The following is a 17,282-nucleotide window of genomic DNA, read 5'->3' on the forward strand; positions in this document are numbered from 1 at the left end:
CTCTTATTGTGGGGCGGGGTGAGGCAGGACCATGAGGCCTCCAGCAGGGAGCCTCGGACCTAGTCCACCCTGCCGTAGGCACTATACGGACTAGATTTTCCAAAGACTTAAGCTCCCATTTAGGCCCCTAAATAACAGTTAACTTTTCAGAAGAACTCAGCAGTTCCCACTGTGACTGTTAGGGCCAGATTTTTAAACAAACAAACAAAACAAAACAAAAACAAAACAAACAAAGACCTGCTCCTAATGAATGGATCTCTTTTGAAAATCTGAGGCCCTTGTGGGTGCTGAGAGCTTTAGAAAATTTGACCCCAGGTAAAAAGCCACAACCACAGACTAGGTAAAGTACAGACAGTGACAATGCAAGGTTCCTAACACTACCTCATCTCATTTGCTTCAATGCTAATCTAGAATGACTTAAAGGTTAGTTCTCTCTCTCCGTAACCATCCAAGTACTGGACGTCTGTGTGGAGACTACCAATAAGGTTGTCACTTGATGTAGTTTTGTGATATGGATATCCATACACTAGGAACTGGGCTGAAACTATCAGTATGTTTCATATTGATCCCACAACATATTTAATCATTTCAGTCCCCGGGCTGGGAAGTAACCAATCACAATCCCCTAAACCATACAATCCCCCTACGGTGATTGTTATGATGTTTGTAAACCACAGTAACAATGAATGGGTGGAAGGCAAGAACAGGGACTAGGAAGGGTGAGAGGGAATGAAAAAAGATAGTTGGCCAAACTGGAAGAAGTTTATTTAAATTATAGACTACATTGTATTAACTGCAGGAAATCATCATTTTCTTTTCAAGGGAAAGCTCATCTTTATCCTTCCTTCCCTGTAATCGACACATATAATAGATCTCTCTTCACATAATCCTGCCTATGAATAAAATATGTCTACTGCCTGACAGCTTTGAGGGGAGGTACTGGGCATTGTATATTACACAAGGAAAATTAGACCTTTGCCTATTTTATGCACATCCATCCCTGAGCTTCACAATACCATGTATCAATTCATTGTTTGTCTGTCACTTCTATCTTCTGCAAGATATAGGTAGAAGACCCTCTTGTATAGTTACATTGCAGACCTACACTGGCAAAAATAGCAACATCAAAGAAATCTTCCCTAAATCCCATATGACTACTTTACAAAAAAAAAAGCCCACCATATACATTGCAGAGTATTATTCCTGTACTCACTGATACTGCAGAAGCTGAAGATAGACTAACCTACTTTTGGCACAGCTATATCACATGATTGCATGGATCAGGGTAGTTTATTTTCCCCCCCATGAGTATGTAGTATTTGATGCATTTACCAGGAGGGTTTATTAAAATTCACAAAATTAGGGAAAGTAGCTCTGGATTCTACCTGTGCTTGAAACTAGATGTATAAGCTTTGGTGGAGAGTTATGCAAAAGCACTCTGCATCCTGCATTATACAGTTCAAAAGGAGCTGTCTGTGAATCATCTCTTTCATGTTCACTTGGAGGTTTGAATTTTACCAAATGAGCACCCCATCTCCCCTTTTTCACCACAATGGGACCCACCATCTCTCCACAAAGCCCCAGCATGTCTCAACTCTCCTCTATGGGTCTTCGGGATGGGAGTTGGGGAGCAGCTGTGACTCTGCCTGGGTCTTCAAATTACATTTTCAGAGTAGCTTATATGTGGCATGGTTACTTTTCAGATCACAAACACACTTGGTTCCAGTTGTCAACTTCTTTTTCCATGAGAAGTGTATGGCAATAGCAAAAACCATGCTGCTGCCCACTGACTGCAGGTCCCTTGCTATAAAGCATGACTCATGAAGCTCATGCCATTGCCAGTGTAGGCAACAATAACAATCTGCAACTTCTCCTATAGACTGGTGCAATCTAGGAGTTGGGACAGGGGGGAATATGCTATTCGCTACCTCTGCTCTCCCACACCTAGTGGAAACTGCAGTAGATTCCATTAGCTTCCTTCAGCTGATCTCTGAAGATTTCTATTTTACTCCTGGGGGCCCTGATTCAACTAGGGTACTTACACAAGAATCTTAAAGACAAGTGTAGACCCATTGAAGTCAAACTAACTATTCACATGTCTAACATGAGGCATGTGCTTACGTATTTGGGAGGAATCAAGGCCTGTTTTAGTAAAGGACCAGTAGGCTGGGAAAGAGAAAGTTACTCACCTTGCAGTAACTGAGGTTCTTTGAGATGTCTGTTCCTGTGGGTAGAGTATGGCTGACTACGGTGTCTGCCGTGGTATCCCATGTGATAGCATAATGTTTGGCAAAATGTGTGGTCAGATGTCCACCTGGCCGCCTTGCATAGGTCTGTCATAGGTACATTGTGGAGGAAGACAATGGATGTTGACATTGCTCTAGTAGAATGAGTTCTAACACTCTCTGGTGGTTGAACATTCTGGGTCTGAATAGCAGGATCTGATGCAGTCTGAGATCCACTTGGAGAGTCTTTGCTTAGAGATAGCCTCACCTTTTGATCTCTCGGTAGTAGAAACAAATAGCCTAGGGAATTTACAAAATGGTTTAGTTCTGTCAAGATAGAATGCAAGAGCCCGTCGGATGTCGAGGGTATGTAACACCGCTTCCTGTGGAGTCATGTGGGGCTTGGGATGGAATACAGGTAAGTGTATTGGCTAGTTAAGGTGAAAGGTAGACACCGCCTTGGGGAGGAATTTGGGGTGCGGTCACATAGTAACCTTGTCTTTAGAGAAAATGGTGTAGGGAGGATAGGACATCAGGGCGCTTATTTGACCAACCCTTCTAGTTGACATTATGGCAACCAAGAAAGCCATTTTCATGGACATGTGGAGCAGGGAAGAGATAGCCAGGGGCTCGAAAGGAGGTTTCATAAGACCGCGGAGAACTAGTTTGAGACTCCAGGAGGCTACTGGTGAATGAATCTCAGGGTAGAGATTTTGCAGGCCTGTGAGGAAGCGTTTCATGGTGGGGTGGGCAAAAAGTGAATAGCCGTCCAGCGTGTCATGGAAGGTGGTAAGGGCTGTGAGGTGTACTCTGATACAACTGAGCGAAAGCCCATCCTGTTTTAGTTTGAAAAGATAGTCTAAGATGTCAGGGAGGGTTGCAGTCTGGGGTGTCAGGCATCTGTGGAAGCACCAGATGGAGAAGCGTTTCCACTTTTGCAGGTAAGTCTTACGAGTGGAGTCCCTTCTACTGTGCAGGAGGACATATTGGACCTGTTCCGAGCAGGCTAATTCATGGGATTGAAACCATAAAGGAACCACGCCGTCAGATGGAGTTTCCGGACCTGCGGATGAAGAAGCCAACCGCAGTTCTGGGAGAGGAGATCTGCTCTGTCTGGGAGAGTCCTTGGAGGACAGATGGACATGAGTAACAGGTAAGAATACCATGTTTGTCTGGGCCAAGCTGGGGCAATAAGTATGACCCGGGCCTTGTCCTCTGTGATCTTGCATAGAACCCTCTGTACCAGTGGAACTGGTGGAAAAGTGTACATGAGAGAGTTGTTGCAAGGAATGAGGAACACATTCCCTAGAGATGCATGCCTGAGTCCCACTCTGGAGCAAAAGAGATGGCATTTGTGGTTTTGAGGAGTAGCAAACAGGTCTATTGACGGAGTGCCCCAGTGGAAAAAGAGCTGTCAGAGTATCGTGGGATGTAATTCCCATTTGTGTTCCTTGGAGAAGTGTCTGCTGAGTGTGTCGGCGGAAGTGTTATGACACCTAGGCAGGTAGGAAGCGATGATTTCTATGTGACGTTGTATGCACCAATTCCATAGTTGGATGGCTTTTGTGCATAAGGAGTGAGATTGTGCGCCACCCTGCCTGTTGATGTAAAACATACATGCTATATTGTCCGTCAGAACTCGGATGGACTTGTTCTTTATGGTGGGAAGAATTTGAAGGCAAGCATACTTGACGACTCTGAGTTCTAGAAGATTGATGTGCAGACGCGTCTCTGAGAGGGACCAATGGCCCTGTACCTTGTGGTCACCTAGGTGCACTCCCCAACCTATCAGGGAAGCGTCCATGGTGAGCATAAGTACTGGGGGGTGTGGGTGGAAGGGAACACCTGTGTATAGGTTCTCTGGTTTTGTCCACCAATGTAGGGAGGCGAATACGTTCGGTGGCGGAGTCAGTGTTATGCAGAAACTGTGTCTGATGGGTTTGTAGTTGGAGTTGAGCCAACCCTGAAGGCATCTCATGTGCAGGTCCATGCCTGTATTCTGGGGCGAACAGAGATCGTGCGTATGAAATGCGTAATAGTGAGAAATCTATTGTGTGGAAGCGAGGCTCTGGTTTGAATCAAGTCCAGTTGAGCTCCTAAGAACTCTATCTGCTTGTAGGTATTATATGTTCCATTCTATGCAACCGAAGAAGTGGGCTGTAGCCCACGAAAGCTTATGCTCAAATAAATTTGTTAGTCTCTAAGGTGCCACAAGTACTCCTGTTCTTTTTGTAGGTATCAGGGTGAATTTTTGGAAATTTATTTGCAAGCCTAGACTGTGGAAGAAGGAGATGGTAAAGTTTGTTGCTTTTAACGTCTCATCGTAGGAGCTGGCTTTGATAAGGCAGTCGTCTAAGTAGGGGAAAAGTATAATCCCGTGTTTGCGGATGTGGGCTACAACTACAGCTAGGGTCTTGGAGAATACCCGTGGTGCTGTGGAGAGACCAAATGGAAGTACCCTGTATTGAAAGTGGTCGTGTCCAAGTGTGAGTCGCAGGAAGCGTCTGTGTGCTGGATGAATGGATATACGGAAATAGGCATCTTGTAGGTCAAGGGCTGTGAACCAGTCCCCTTGTTCCAGCGTGGATATAATTGTGACCATCTTGAATTTTTGTACACATACAAACTTGTTCAGTCGGTGTAGGTCTAATATAGGACTCCATCCTCTGCCTTTCCTTTGGATCAGAAAGTAGTGGGAGTAGAACCCTTTTCCCCAATGTTGCATCAGTACTTGTTCCACTGCACCTAGGTGGAGAAGATGAGCCACCTCCACGTGGAGAAGGTGCTCATGAGAGGGGTCCCTGAAGAGGGATGGGGAAGGGGAAAGGGTGGCCAGGGATGATAAGAAAGGGATGGAGTAACCTGACTGAACTATTTCCAGGACCCAGCGGTCCTGTGTGACGTGTTGCCAGACATGGTGGAAAGCCTAGAGGTGGTAGCCAAATGGACAAATAGGCAGCGGAGTCAAGGGGTGGTCGTGCAGACCCCCGACCAGCAGTTCAAAATTGTTGTTTGTTACCTGGTGGGTGGGAAGTAGTTGGTTACGCCTGGTTTTGCCTGCGCCTAGGTTGTCTGTTGCGGTTTCTCCCAGTGTCATACGGTCTGGACTGGGGTCAGTGATATTGTTGTGCGCGAGGCCCCTGATAAGATTGATACTGTTGGATGGGTATATGCCCAATGTGCGCAAAGTAGCTCTAGAATCTTTCATAGTGTGAAGGACTTCATCATTTTTTTTTTTTTTTTTAAAGAATTTAGCTTTGTCAAAGGGAAGATCCTCCACTTTGGTCTGCAAATCCTTGGGGATACCGGATGCAGACAGTCAGGAAGACCGGCCCAGTGGCAGTGGTGCAGGCTGCTGTATCTGCCATGTCCATGGACACTTGTAGTGCCATCCTAGACACCAACTGACCTTTGATGAGGACTGACTTGAAGTCCGCTCTCCTGTCCTCCGGTATATGGGAGGCAAAATCAAAGAGCTTATTGTAGTTGTCATAGTCATAGCTTGCGAGGAGGGCGGAATAGTTGGCAATTCTAAATTGTAGAGTAGAAGAGGTATAAACATTGCGGCCCAGGAGGTCAAGGCGTTTGAGGTCCTTGTCCTGTGGAGTAGGCTGGTAGTGTGGCTGCTTTGTTCTCTGTGTCGTTGCATCCACCACAAGAGAATTGGGTTGTGGGTGGGAATTTAAGAAATCGACTTCCTTTGCGGACACATAGTATTTACATCCAGTTTTCTTGCATATCGGTGGGATGGAGGCAGGGGTCTGCAAGAGAGTATCAGCTGGTTCTAGGAGGGCTTCATTTATGGATAGTGTGATCTTTGAAGGTGCAGAGGGCTGGAGGATTTTGAGGAGTCTATGTTGTGTCTCCTGGACTTCCTCCAAAGGGATGTCCTGGCTGAGTGCCAACCTCTTGAAAAGTTCCTGGAATTGCTTAAAGTCATCCACATTTTCTGGAAGTGGAGGAATGAGGGCATCCGATGTGGCTGATGGCGAGGCAGGAGCCAGTAAAGCTGGGAAGGGTTCATAGCCCACCTCTTCAACAGGGGGTTCAGGAGCTCTAGATGTTGATGGAGCTGGGGATATAGGCATAGGACAAGCTTGTGGTCTGATAGAAGGGGCGCAATGAGGAGCGGGTGGCAGGAGCTGACCACAGATACCACTGAGCCCAGGGCACCAGGTAGGTAAAGTTGGGTCCCGGCCACTGGGGGACAAAATAGGGAAACTGAGTCTGATTCTTATGATGCACCATGTCTTGGGGTGTGTAGGGCTCTGGTGGAGGGGGAGATTCAGATGGGGAGAACTCTGCCTGTTGCTGTGTGTCATTCTCACTATTTGTGAAAGTAGCCAGGTCAAGTGGCGAGAGCTGCTGTTCAAACAGTGAGTGCTCCGTGTCTAGGAGCAGAAAGTCCATTTCAGGGGCCACAGAGATATCCTGCTGATGCAGGAATTGTTGCTGCTTCCTAGGCTGCTGTTCTGCGGAGCGTGAAGTGTGATCGGCAGTCTGGAGTGATTTGTGTTTCACTTTTGTAGGAGCTGCGAGACATTTGTGAGAGCTCCGCAGGCGGTCTGAATCTGCTCCGGGAGTGGCAGGTAGGCTCAGTGCTGACGTTCTTGTCAGTACCAGGGTGGAACGCGTTGCTGGCATGGGGTCCATTGTTGGTGCCAGCAGGACTGTTGCCGAGGAGAGCTTCCCGCTGCGGGAAGTTGGGTCCCTGCTTTTGCGCCCCACGTAAGTTCTGCTGAGGTGCTAGGGTGATCAGACTTGCCTGCTCTTGACGCTGTCAGCACCAAGGGTAAAGACCTTGCAGGAGATCCTTTACCCTTTTGAGTGTCTCTGAGAGGCAACATTAGGGCTTCCTGCCTCTTCACATGAGAGGGTGAAGCCATGCTCCTGGTCGGTTCTGACTTGGCAGGGGAGCATGAGGGAGAGGTTTTACTGCCCTTCTCCATAGGTGGCTGCAGAGCTGTCTCCATGAGAAGCATTTTTAGCTGCAAGTCTCCGTCACAGCAAGCTCTAGTTTTTAAGTTGGTAAAGTGGAGACACTTCACAGGGACGTGTGTCTCGCCAAGGCATTTAACGCAGAGTAAGTGCCCGTCAGACTTGCAGGAGCCACATTTCTTAAAGCCTGGTGACCCCAGCATAATGAAAGTAAGAGCATCCAGGGAAGTCTCAGCGAGAGACTAACTGGAGGAATTTTTTTTTTAACTAACAAACTATGCTAAAGGAAAGGGTGAACTGGGAAATGGCTAACTATTTTCTATGTTTCTCTACTTATTTTCTACAGTAACCAGGGAAGAGATGAGCACTGCCCCAAGTCTCATCTTCAGCAGAGGACAGTTGAGAAGGAACTTAAGGGGGTGAGGTACGCATGCGCTCAGGCAGACCCTAATGCCGCCGTGAGACAGCAGCTGGGTGTGTGCATCCCGACCAGGCACTGCTACCGAAGATCTCCGATCAATGGTGCCGGGACGCACCATCACCTGGAGTGCAGCACCCACAGGGACAGCACTCGAAGAAGAACCAAGATTAGTAGTTGTTCCAAAAATCACACATCATACAGAGAAGGTATCAAAAAGCACAAAGAGGAAAACAGGAAGCTACTGTCACTATGGGTTGTGGGGAAGACTTAAGGTTGTTTGAATGCCTTAACTTTGATCTTGGCTTCAAATGTTTAGGGTCTTGTGTGCTTTTTTTTATTAATATTAAAAATATAAAAGCTTATGTCCTTTTAAAATGTTTGTTTTGTTTTTTAAAACAGGCCTTTTTGTGATACTCACTTTAATTTGCCCATATTTTTTTCAAGTCACTAATATGTACATTCATAATTAACTCCAGTTTAACAAAGTTTTTGTAAAGGATTATTTTTGTATTTGTTTCATGATCTCTTTTTCTACCATGGTCTTTATAATGCAAGTGTTGTTGCTTTGACCTTTTCAGTATTCTGCTGTGCATTTGGTTGACTACTCTGCCCTCCCCTACATGCTCAAACAGGAACGTAGGAGAAAGATCTTTACCCACTCATCTGAAGGTCACCGTGGTGTTGTGTTAAAAGCCCTGGAGAGTAGCAGGGAATGTGTGGAATATGACAAGATTCCTTTAAGAGGTTGAAATGATAACTAGTATAATTTTCAAAATATATTGGGCAAATAAAGGTGATAACGGTGTCCCCCACTTTCATAAAAAAGGCATGTTGCTTCTTGTTAGAGCAGGAGAATAGGAACCAGTAGTCATAGGTGCTATTTCTGATTCTACAACTGACTTGGTACATGTACCAATCACTCAACCTTGCTGTTCCTCAGTTTCCCCATCTGTAAAACTGGCATAATCTTTACCTACTGTTGAAAGTTTAATTCATTAATATTAATTCCACATAGTATGTGGAATTCCCTTCACAAAAGATCTTTGTGGACAGCCTCAAGACAGAGCTCTGACTTCTTTGCTTATCTCTGAATTAGATACCAAGTACTCATTAGGAGGTGCTTATTAACTTACAGTATGGAAGGGATCATCATTTTTATTTTAATATTCTCTACTGCCTATGTTTAAAAATGACTTATGCTTAAAAAATTCCCTACCTTTACAAGGTACAATTTAAAAAGTAAGTCAATTTCCCACTAAGTACCATTTAAAATTTGGAACGCATCTTTCCAGGCTACAAGCCAGGTACATTTGAATTCTACGGAATCAACAACAGAGGATCAAAAACATCATGTATATATTCATTTCTCTTTAGATACAATGGTACTCAGCCAGCTATAATACTTCATTAGTCGTATTTTACTACTTCCCTGTCTCTACCGGTTTTCAAAATAAGACAAGTGCTAGTATATCATTAAATGAGTGTATGGCTTCTCAGGTGACTGAGCTGCAGAGGAATTATTCATACCATCTCTCTCCTTTACCTACAACTTTCCCGTGTTTGGGCAGTACTCCAGTACATTCTCTTTTGGCTTGGGGTACCAATCTTAACACTAAGACTTGTGTCCTGGGGTGCATCCCTCTGACATCCCTGCACAGGCTACATGGACCCTGAGTCCAGCCATGTATCGTTAAGGGGGCACACTGTACTTGGGCAGTGAAGCAGGGGAGAGTTAGAAGGCTCTACTCCCTCAACCCACACACTGGCCAGTGCAACTGAGCTGGTGCAACTGGTATCATAATTTGCTGCTAGGGAATTGTGCCTCAGAGTGGTGTCTGAGGTACAATGACATCTGGGTCTATTCCTGACACTGTTGCAGCTCATACACGCCCATTGTTCACAGCTGTGTCTAAACTGAGTGTGGCACTAATTTTATCTAACCTCTTTCTTACAAGCATACTGGGGTTCAGTGACAAACGATTCTTTCCAAATTATCCTTAGCAAAAGTCCTGTCACTACAAAACACTACAACATTTCAAGAATTGTTTAGTAGTTGCTAGTGCAAATAGCTTTCCAAAAAGCGAGGTCGTCAAATATGTCTAAAAATAAACAAAATTCATTATAATTTTTTCTCATTTGACTGTGAATGTTATGCCTAGTTTAGTATCAGTTCTGGGAATCTATCCAGCCTCACAGATCTCTCTCTGTCTCTTTATACTGCTATGTTGGTGACTTCCATTCACTTCACAGTAACTTTCCTTACTTAACCTTATTGTCTTTTATTTTCCTGTTTGTGCCAGTCATGAAGGATGGACTCTTTCAACTGGTTGATATGTACCCATGTGGTCATAAGCTGTGTGTAGCACCTCCTTGAAGCAGATGTAGGTGAAACAGGCCTCAAAGGTGCCTGGGGTTTGAGCAGATTGCACCCAGAGGAGCTTGTTAATCCCTTCCTGACTGGGTTGGGAATCCCATCACACCATATCTTTGCACTGCCCCTAGCAAACAATGACTGAAATTCCTTAAAAATTGCTTTAAATTCTTACCTCCCAGTTTCTGTCAATGCAGGAGCATTCTCCAGGCATTTTTCTACCTATGTTTCAAAGTCAAGAGAAGGACCCAGGAAGTGAAATTTCTATGCTCTCTTCCAACCATCTGTAAAGTCTTTTTATATTGCACCAATTTGGGATATTTGATCCTTTGTTAATGTACTTTCAGACAGTAAAAACTCTGTGCCCTCTACTTTAAACAAGAAACTCTGTGACATTATATAAAGGATATGTTTGTAAGAACACAAGGAGAATTAACTCTATATATTCACTCTGTCAAAACATTCAGCGTGTGCTTTTTCCACAATGCAAGCAGATGGAATAAAATAATGCTAGATTAATGTTTGTAAGAGCCTAAATTCAGATTGATCTCCTTTGGCAATCAGTCCTATAACTGGAACCCTACTGCAGAAGATGTTCCAGTCCCACTATTTCTTGACTACAGGTCTGAACTTCTGCGGTACAATTTGCCTTCTTTTGACCACAGTTTTAGATGGAATTTGTTAGACTGAGCTGGCTAATGTGATCTAAAACCACACATTAAAATCCTAATCCAGAGAGAGCCTAGAATGCCACTTTTAGTTCATTCATGTTAATTGGTAAACATTTAACTGAGGTTGAAACAGCAGCACAAACTCTAGTCTAGAAATACCCATAGGTCTTCTCTTGACTAGGAAAAAGGTCGAGCATAGATAGGGCTTCAGTAATGTGAGAGAGTGAAGACAAATGAAACGTAACCACTTTTTCTAGTCAAGACAAGGGCATAGTCAGAAGCTGGGTATATCCAGAGACATCTTCCCTATAGAGCATGTGAAGATCATGTAGGAAGCCGATCCCAATATATTAAGTGCCTTTTAAAAACCCATAGAGTTTACCTCAACCAGCTATCACACAATATAAAACATTTTGTCTAGCCACACTAGGCTTGTAAAACAGGTTAGTTAAAACATGTTCTAATGCTGAAAAAAAAAAGCAAAAACAAAACACACAGACACTTTTTATCTTAATCTAGATAAAGACATAATCACCCAAGGTTCAGGGTCTAATAGAGAGATAAAGGACCTCTTGGTAGTTGTTATAGTAAAGGACTTCCTTCCTTTGTCTATTATATATACACACACAGACAAAGTGCCAGTAGATGATGCTCAAGAACATGTGGTTTAGTTCCCACGTTTTGTAGGACCAGTAAAATGGCTTCCTCTTAGCTGCTCTTTATATCACCTCTTAACTGTAATTGCCCCCATCTGATGCCTGGAGAGGCGGTACAAAGTGCAGAGTGCCACCTCAAGGTCCAGTTGAACTGATGCAACTATGATGGCTGTGCTCCCTAGCTACATTAATACTAAAATGGTTAAAATCCAACTAATAAGGGCAAAGACACCCACAAGATTTACTCAGAGCTAATACAACTGTAATGATATCGAGAATGCTTATGAAAGATTAGGAGCACTTTTGTTCATGGACACATTGTGTTTCAAAAGTGTTCCAGTTCTTGAAAACACCAAAAAAAATTTTTTTTAATACAAATGGGCCTGTAGATGTTTTTGCCTTTAAATTAACAACAACAACAAAAAAACAAAAAACAAAAAACAAAAAACAAACAAAAAAGGCAAAAGAAGTTACCTGGAAACACATTGGAAAACAGAGGGAATGCAGTGTTACTGCAGCCCCTGGGCACCATTGTAAACCTAGATATAGACATTTTATGTGTATTTTATATACCAAGTGTATTAACTCTGATAGCCAATAAAAAACATATTTTCCACTGCAGCTGCCACACCATGCCTAGTACTTTCTTAAAGAAACATACTCTGCAATTCATTTCCAGGCAATACTGTCTTTAGCTGTCAAAGCTCAGTAATTTAATAAATTATTGGTTCCACTCTCCCATTAACCCAGATGTTTGCTAGATTGTTTGCTCCTTTATGTTTCTCCCCCACCCCAAGTAATTCTGTATAGGTACAACTAATTGGAAAGAGTAATAAAACTCCACCAAGTAGCGTAGTCAAAGTAACAATGAAACTTCTGTTCAGAATGGATTTTATGCTTTGAAGCAGCATTCCTATGCACTCAGTAATGCTTGTGGTAGAAATAATACATAAATGAAAGCCAAATATAGACTAAATAAACTAGATATATTTGAATATTTGCATTAACTATCACCTATTCCATGTTAGAAAAGACAAAAAAAAGAGGTAGGGAATTACAGTGACTCGTCACTTAACGTCGTCCCGGTTAACGTTGTTTCATTGTTAAATTGCTGATCAATTAGGAAACATGCTCGTTTAAAGTTGTGCAATGCTCCCTTCTAAAGTCATTTGGCAGCTGCCTGCTTTGTCCATTGCTTGCGGGAAGAGCAGCCTGTTGCAGCTAGTTGGTGGGGGCTTGGAACCAGGGTGGACTGGCAGCCCCGCTATCAGCTCCCCCTATCAGCTCCCCACTCCCTTAAATTCCCTGTGCTGCAGTCGCCCAGCAGGCTATCAATTGCAGGCTATCAATTGCCAGCAGTTCAGCTGTCCCTCCCCACACTGCCATGTGCTGCTCCTACCCTCTGCCTTGGAGCTGCTCCCAGTGCAGAGGGAAGGGAGGGGCTAATGTCAGGGTGTCCCCTTCCCCCCTGCTCCTGCACCCCGCTTACCCCTTCTCCATATAGAGCAGGGAGGGGACATGGATGGAGAGAGACAGAGAGAGCCTGGGGCAGCAGCAGCTACTGTTTCAACTTCCTGATCCACTTAAAAAGACAATGCACTTAAGAGTGGGTCAGCTAACTTAAAGGGGCAGTGTGCATCTCTCTCTCTCTCCCCCACACACAACGTGTGTGTCTGTCTCTGGCTGCTATGCTGTCTCCCCTCCCTCGTGTTCATGCTGCCTTGTGTGAGAAGCTACATTAACAGCGTGTTAACCCTTGAGGGCTTAGCCAAGTGCTAGTTCATCATTTAGCAGCAAGGCATTCCCTGGGAAATATCCCTCCCTCTTCCACTCTCTAACTTCACCACCTCAACCAAGCTTCACAATCATCATAGCTGTGAACAGTATTAAATTGTTTGTTTAAAATGTATACTGTGTGTATATCTATATAATATATAGTTTTTTGTCTGATGAAAAAAATTTCCCTGGAATCTAACTCCCCATTTACATGAATTCTTATGTGGAAATTGGATTCGCTTAACATCATTTTGCTTAAAGTCACATTTTTCAGGAACATAACTACAATGTTAAGCGAGGAGTTACTGTATTTTGGATCAAACAGGTATTTGATAGTTGGATTTAGACTGCCAGAACTTCAAGATCCACTTTCATTTAGTCTGACATCCCAGCTCAATAAGAGATGAACAAGCACAGTCAAATCTTGGCATCATCCCAACACTGGTTGATATGGTAACCAGATAGAGAGATAACAGTGTGTGATGTGGCTGTTATCTCTGCACTGTATTATTACTGCTATAGCATTGTGATTATTATGATTAGAAGCATTTATAAGGGAGTATTTCTTAACATGCGGGTCATGAACCAAAAAATGGGCTATGAGATGTTGCCTGCTGGATTACACCCCATGAATGTGGAAACAAACAAATGAAATGGGTGCTAGGATCCAGCAGGAGTAAGGGAAGAGAAGGAATGGAAAAGCTTGTGCCCTTCCTACTTCTGTTACTCCCTTCCCACACTGCTTTTGTTCTTGCTACAGAACTACTGCAGTACTCTACCTGCACCGTACTCTATTAATGAGAAAGGCACCATTTCAGGTTGCCATGCTGTTGACGGCCACTAGATCATTAATCATTTGTTGCATTCCAATAGCACCTGTGGGTCCATTTGTGCTAGACACTGTTCATACACAGTGAGAGACAGTCTCCAGTTCAAGGAGCTTACATTCTAAATGAACAAGACAAAGGCAGGAAGAAAGGGAGTTCTATTGTGTCCATTTCACAGATGGGGAACTAAGGCACAGAGAGATTAAGTGACTTGCCCAAAGGTATGCAGGAAGTCTGCAACAGAGCAGAGAACTGAACCAGAATATCCTGAGTCCAGTCCTGTGCCTTAACCACAATCCCACCCCTTCTCTCTTACCTTGCAGCAGCACTTTCTGTGGTAGCAGAGCACAATGCAGGTGGTGGGAGGAGAAAAACATCACAATGCTACATATGTAGGTGGCATTTTTTTTTCACCTGAACAGATCCTCGGGCGCAGAATTCTGATGACAGACCAGGTGAACCATCAGTCTGAGCTCGGTGATGATAATGCTGAATACGAGCCTGAAGAGAACAAAGCAAACTTCAGAACAATTCAAAGGAATTTCAGAGATCAAATCCTTTTCCAAGAAAAATCTCTTAAAAATACATTAAAGCCAGTTTCCCTTCCTAACCTGAATTGTTTATATCTTATAGTATGCAAGAAATAATAAGCGTCAAGTGTACATGTCTTCTTGCCTGTACAGAGCTCAGAGGGTTAGACACATTAGTAATTCTTTCTAACCATGTCATGCTCAGCCTAGATAGTTGTTCTTCCTCTTCCTTTCCCTCTCCCCTCTTTTCTCCAGGGAGTTATGAACCAAACTTTTCACACATCTATATAAATACCAGGGCTCACGTAGCATCTTTTTCTAGCTGGTAGAGTTTCTCTCAGCTGTTCTCTAGCTGTACAGAGTGAGCATAATGAATTATCCAGTCTGCTGGAAAGCCTCTGATTAACAGCTTAAAATGTTTCTGCTGATTTGCTTAAATCACATACTCCAGATTTTTAGACCTTTCCCCAAATTAGTCAATCACAAAAAATATTTATAGTTCTAAAAGAGCTATGTATGGTATAAAAACAAACCAACCCACTTGAAGAGATCCCCCCTGATTCAGTCCTATACTTCCTGATGTGCTGGTACTACATTGGCCACCCTGCTCCCTGCCAGCTGCTTCTCTCTCAGCAGCCAGCTACATCCCTTTGCCAAGACGAGCAGAGCTCGATAAGCAGAAAACAGGTAGCAGAGCAGCGGTATGCTAGGCAGTTGAGAGAAAAGCAGCCTATACCTGGAGAAGAGAGTGGTTAGTTCTGTATTGGAGAAAGGGCGATGGAGAGACCAGAAGGAGGAACAAGTTATAGGATAGGGGGAGAACAGAAGAAGTCATGGGACCAGGGGTGGAAAAGTGAGGAGGAAAAAGCCAAGGGGGGCACAGAAGGATGTGGACATAGGGAGCATACAAAGATTCCTGGAGAGGGTGGAGAGTATAGCAGGAGCCATGCCAAACATGAGGAGTGTACCAGGAACAATGGAGGAGGCATAGCAGGAACCATCTGGTGGGAAGAAAACAGGGAAAGCCATTTCAGGAAGATGGGGAGCAGCACGTTTTCCTAGGGAAAATTTTCAAATAAGCCTGGTGTCTTGAGGCTGCTGAAAAGCTGCATATACACTCTGGTGAATTTTAGATTATTTGTTGCTGCTCTTTCCTCTCAATTTTCTTAGAATAAAGTAACCTACAATTTCCCGCATGCATACAGGACCCTCTAAACGCTAGGCATTTAGCAGACCCCAGGTGATTTGGAGACATGTTCCTGGCAAAAATTCTTTGCACATTAGCCCTCATGGATTCCCTAGGAAGTAGCTGCAAAACAAGCTGTGGGCCACCATTTTTATTACATTGGCATAACTCCACTCTCTTCAAGGGCATTGTCCCTGACTTCACTGCTCTTACAGGAAAATCAGTCCCACTGTTTTTTACTGAAGGAAGCTTGCCCACCCTCATCACCACCATTAGTGAAGGCATATGTTCTACCAGTTGAAAGAAAAAGGATTCTTCAGCTTTATCTGTAAAGGAGCAGATTAGAGATCTAAAGACAGAGTCCACGTAATTGTATCTGCAAATCAGTCTTGTTGAAATATGGAATTAGAACCCAATAGATCTCCCATCAAAGTCACTGCAAAACTTTCTGTGACGGTCAATGAGAGCTGGATTGGGTAGTCAGTAGAGGAGCTGTGCAGGAAACACAAGTTCTGTTTTGTAGGAAATTCTGTGATTCTGATATTCGTTTTTGTCACAAATCAGAAGAAAAAACAAAGTTTTTCTAAGGCGCCTGGAAAAACTAATAATTTCAGGTCAATTAAAACATTTTGTTTTGATTGTTTTATTTTATATTACATTACAATTTATATTTGCAGTGTTGTTGTAGCTGTGTTGGATATGAGAGTGAAAAGATATGTCAGGTAATATCTTTTATTGGACCAACTTCTGTTGGTGAGGGAGACAAGCTTTCAAGCTACACAGACTTCTTTTTCAGGTCTAGGAAAGGTAATCTGTGTGTCAGAGATAAATACAAGGCAGAACAGATTGTTAAGACTAAGCCCTGGTCTACCCTGGTGGGGGGGTCGATCTAAGTTACGCAACTTCAGCTACATGAATAATGTAGCTGAAGTCAAGGTACTTAGATTGACTTACCATGGTGTCTTCGCCGCGGTGAGTCGACTGCTGCCGCTCCCCCATCAACTGCCTGTTCCTCTCATGGCACTGGAGTACAGGAGTTGATGGGAAAGGGCTCGGGGGTTGATTTATTGCATCTAGACTAGATGAGATAAATTGATCCCCACTGGATCGATCGCTGCCCGCCGATCCAGCAGCTAGTGTAGACATACCCTAAGGAGTTAACGCACATTGCAAGAGATCATTGAAGATGAAATGGGCCCACTTCATCTTGAATGGTCTCCTGCAATGTGTGTTAATGCTTAACAATCTGTTTCACCTTGTATTTAGCTGTGACACTGTGATTATAATTTATAACATACTATAAAATAAAATAAATTTCTAAATTTAAAGTCAGAACATTTCATTCCAATAAAATTAAAATGCTTAGATTTGATATTTCTTTATATTGAAATTTCATCAAAATCAATATGTTCCGATGGAATGCTCCAGTTTGATGAATCAGCATTTTGCAACAGAAAAATTCTTTGTAGGAAAATTTTTGATCAGTTCCACTGTTTGGGGACTTCTGTTTGTGTTGTTCCTTCATGGCTGATTTAGCTCTGCAGTGCACACAGTAGAAATCTTCATTTTTTTTTTTAGAAAGGTAAGCTGATATAACTTGAACATACAGAAAGCCAAATCCTCATCTGATATAAATCAGCGTAATTCCATTGAAGTCACCATAGCTACATGGATTTACCCC

Source organism: Trachemys scripta, chromosome 8, assembly GCF_013100865.1.
Source record: "Trachemys scripta elegans isolate TJP31775 chromosome 8, CAS_Tse_1.0, whole genome shotgun sequence".
In the NCBI taxonomy this organism is placed as follows: domain Eukaryota; kingdom Metazoa; phylum Chordata; order Testudines; family Emydidae; genus Trachemys; species Trachemys scripta.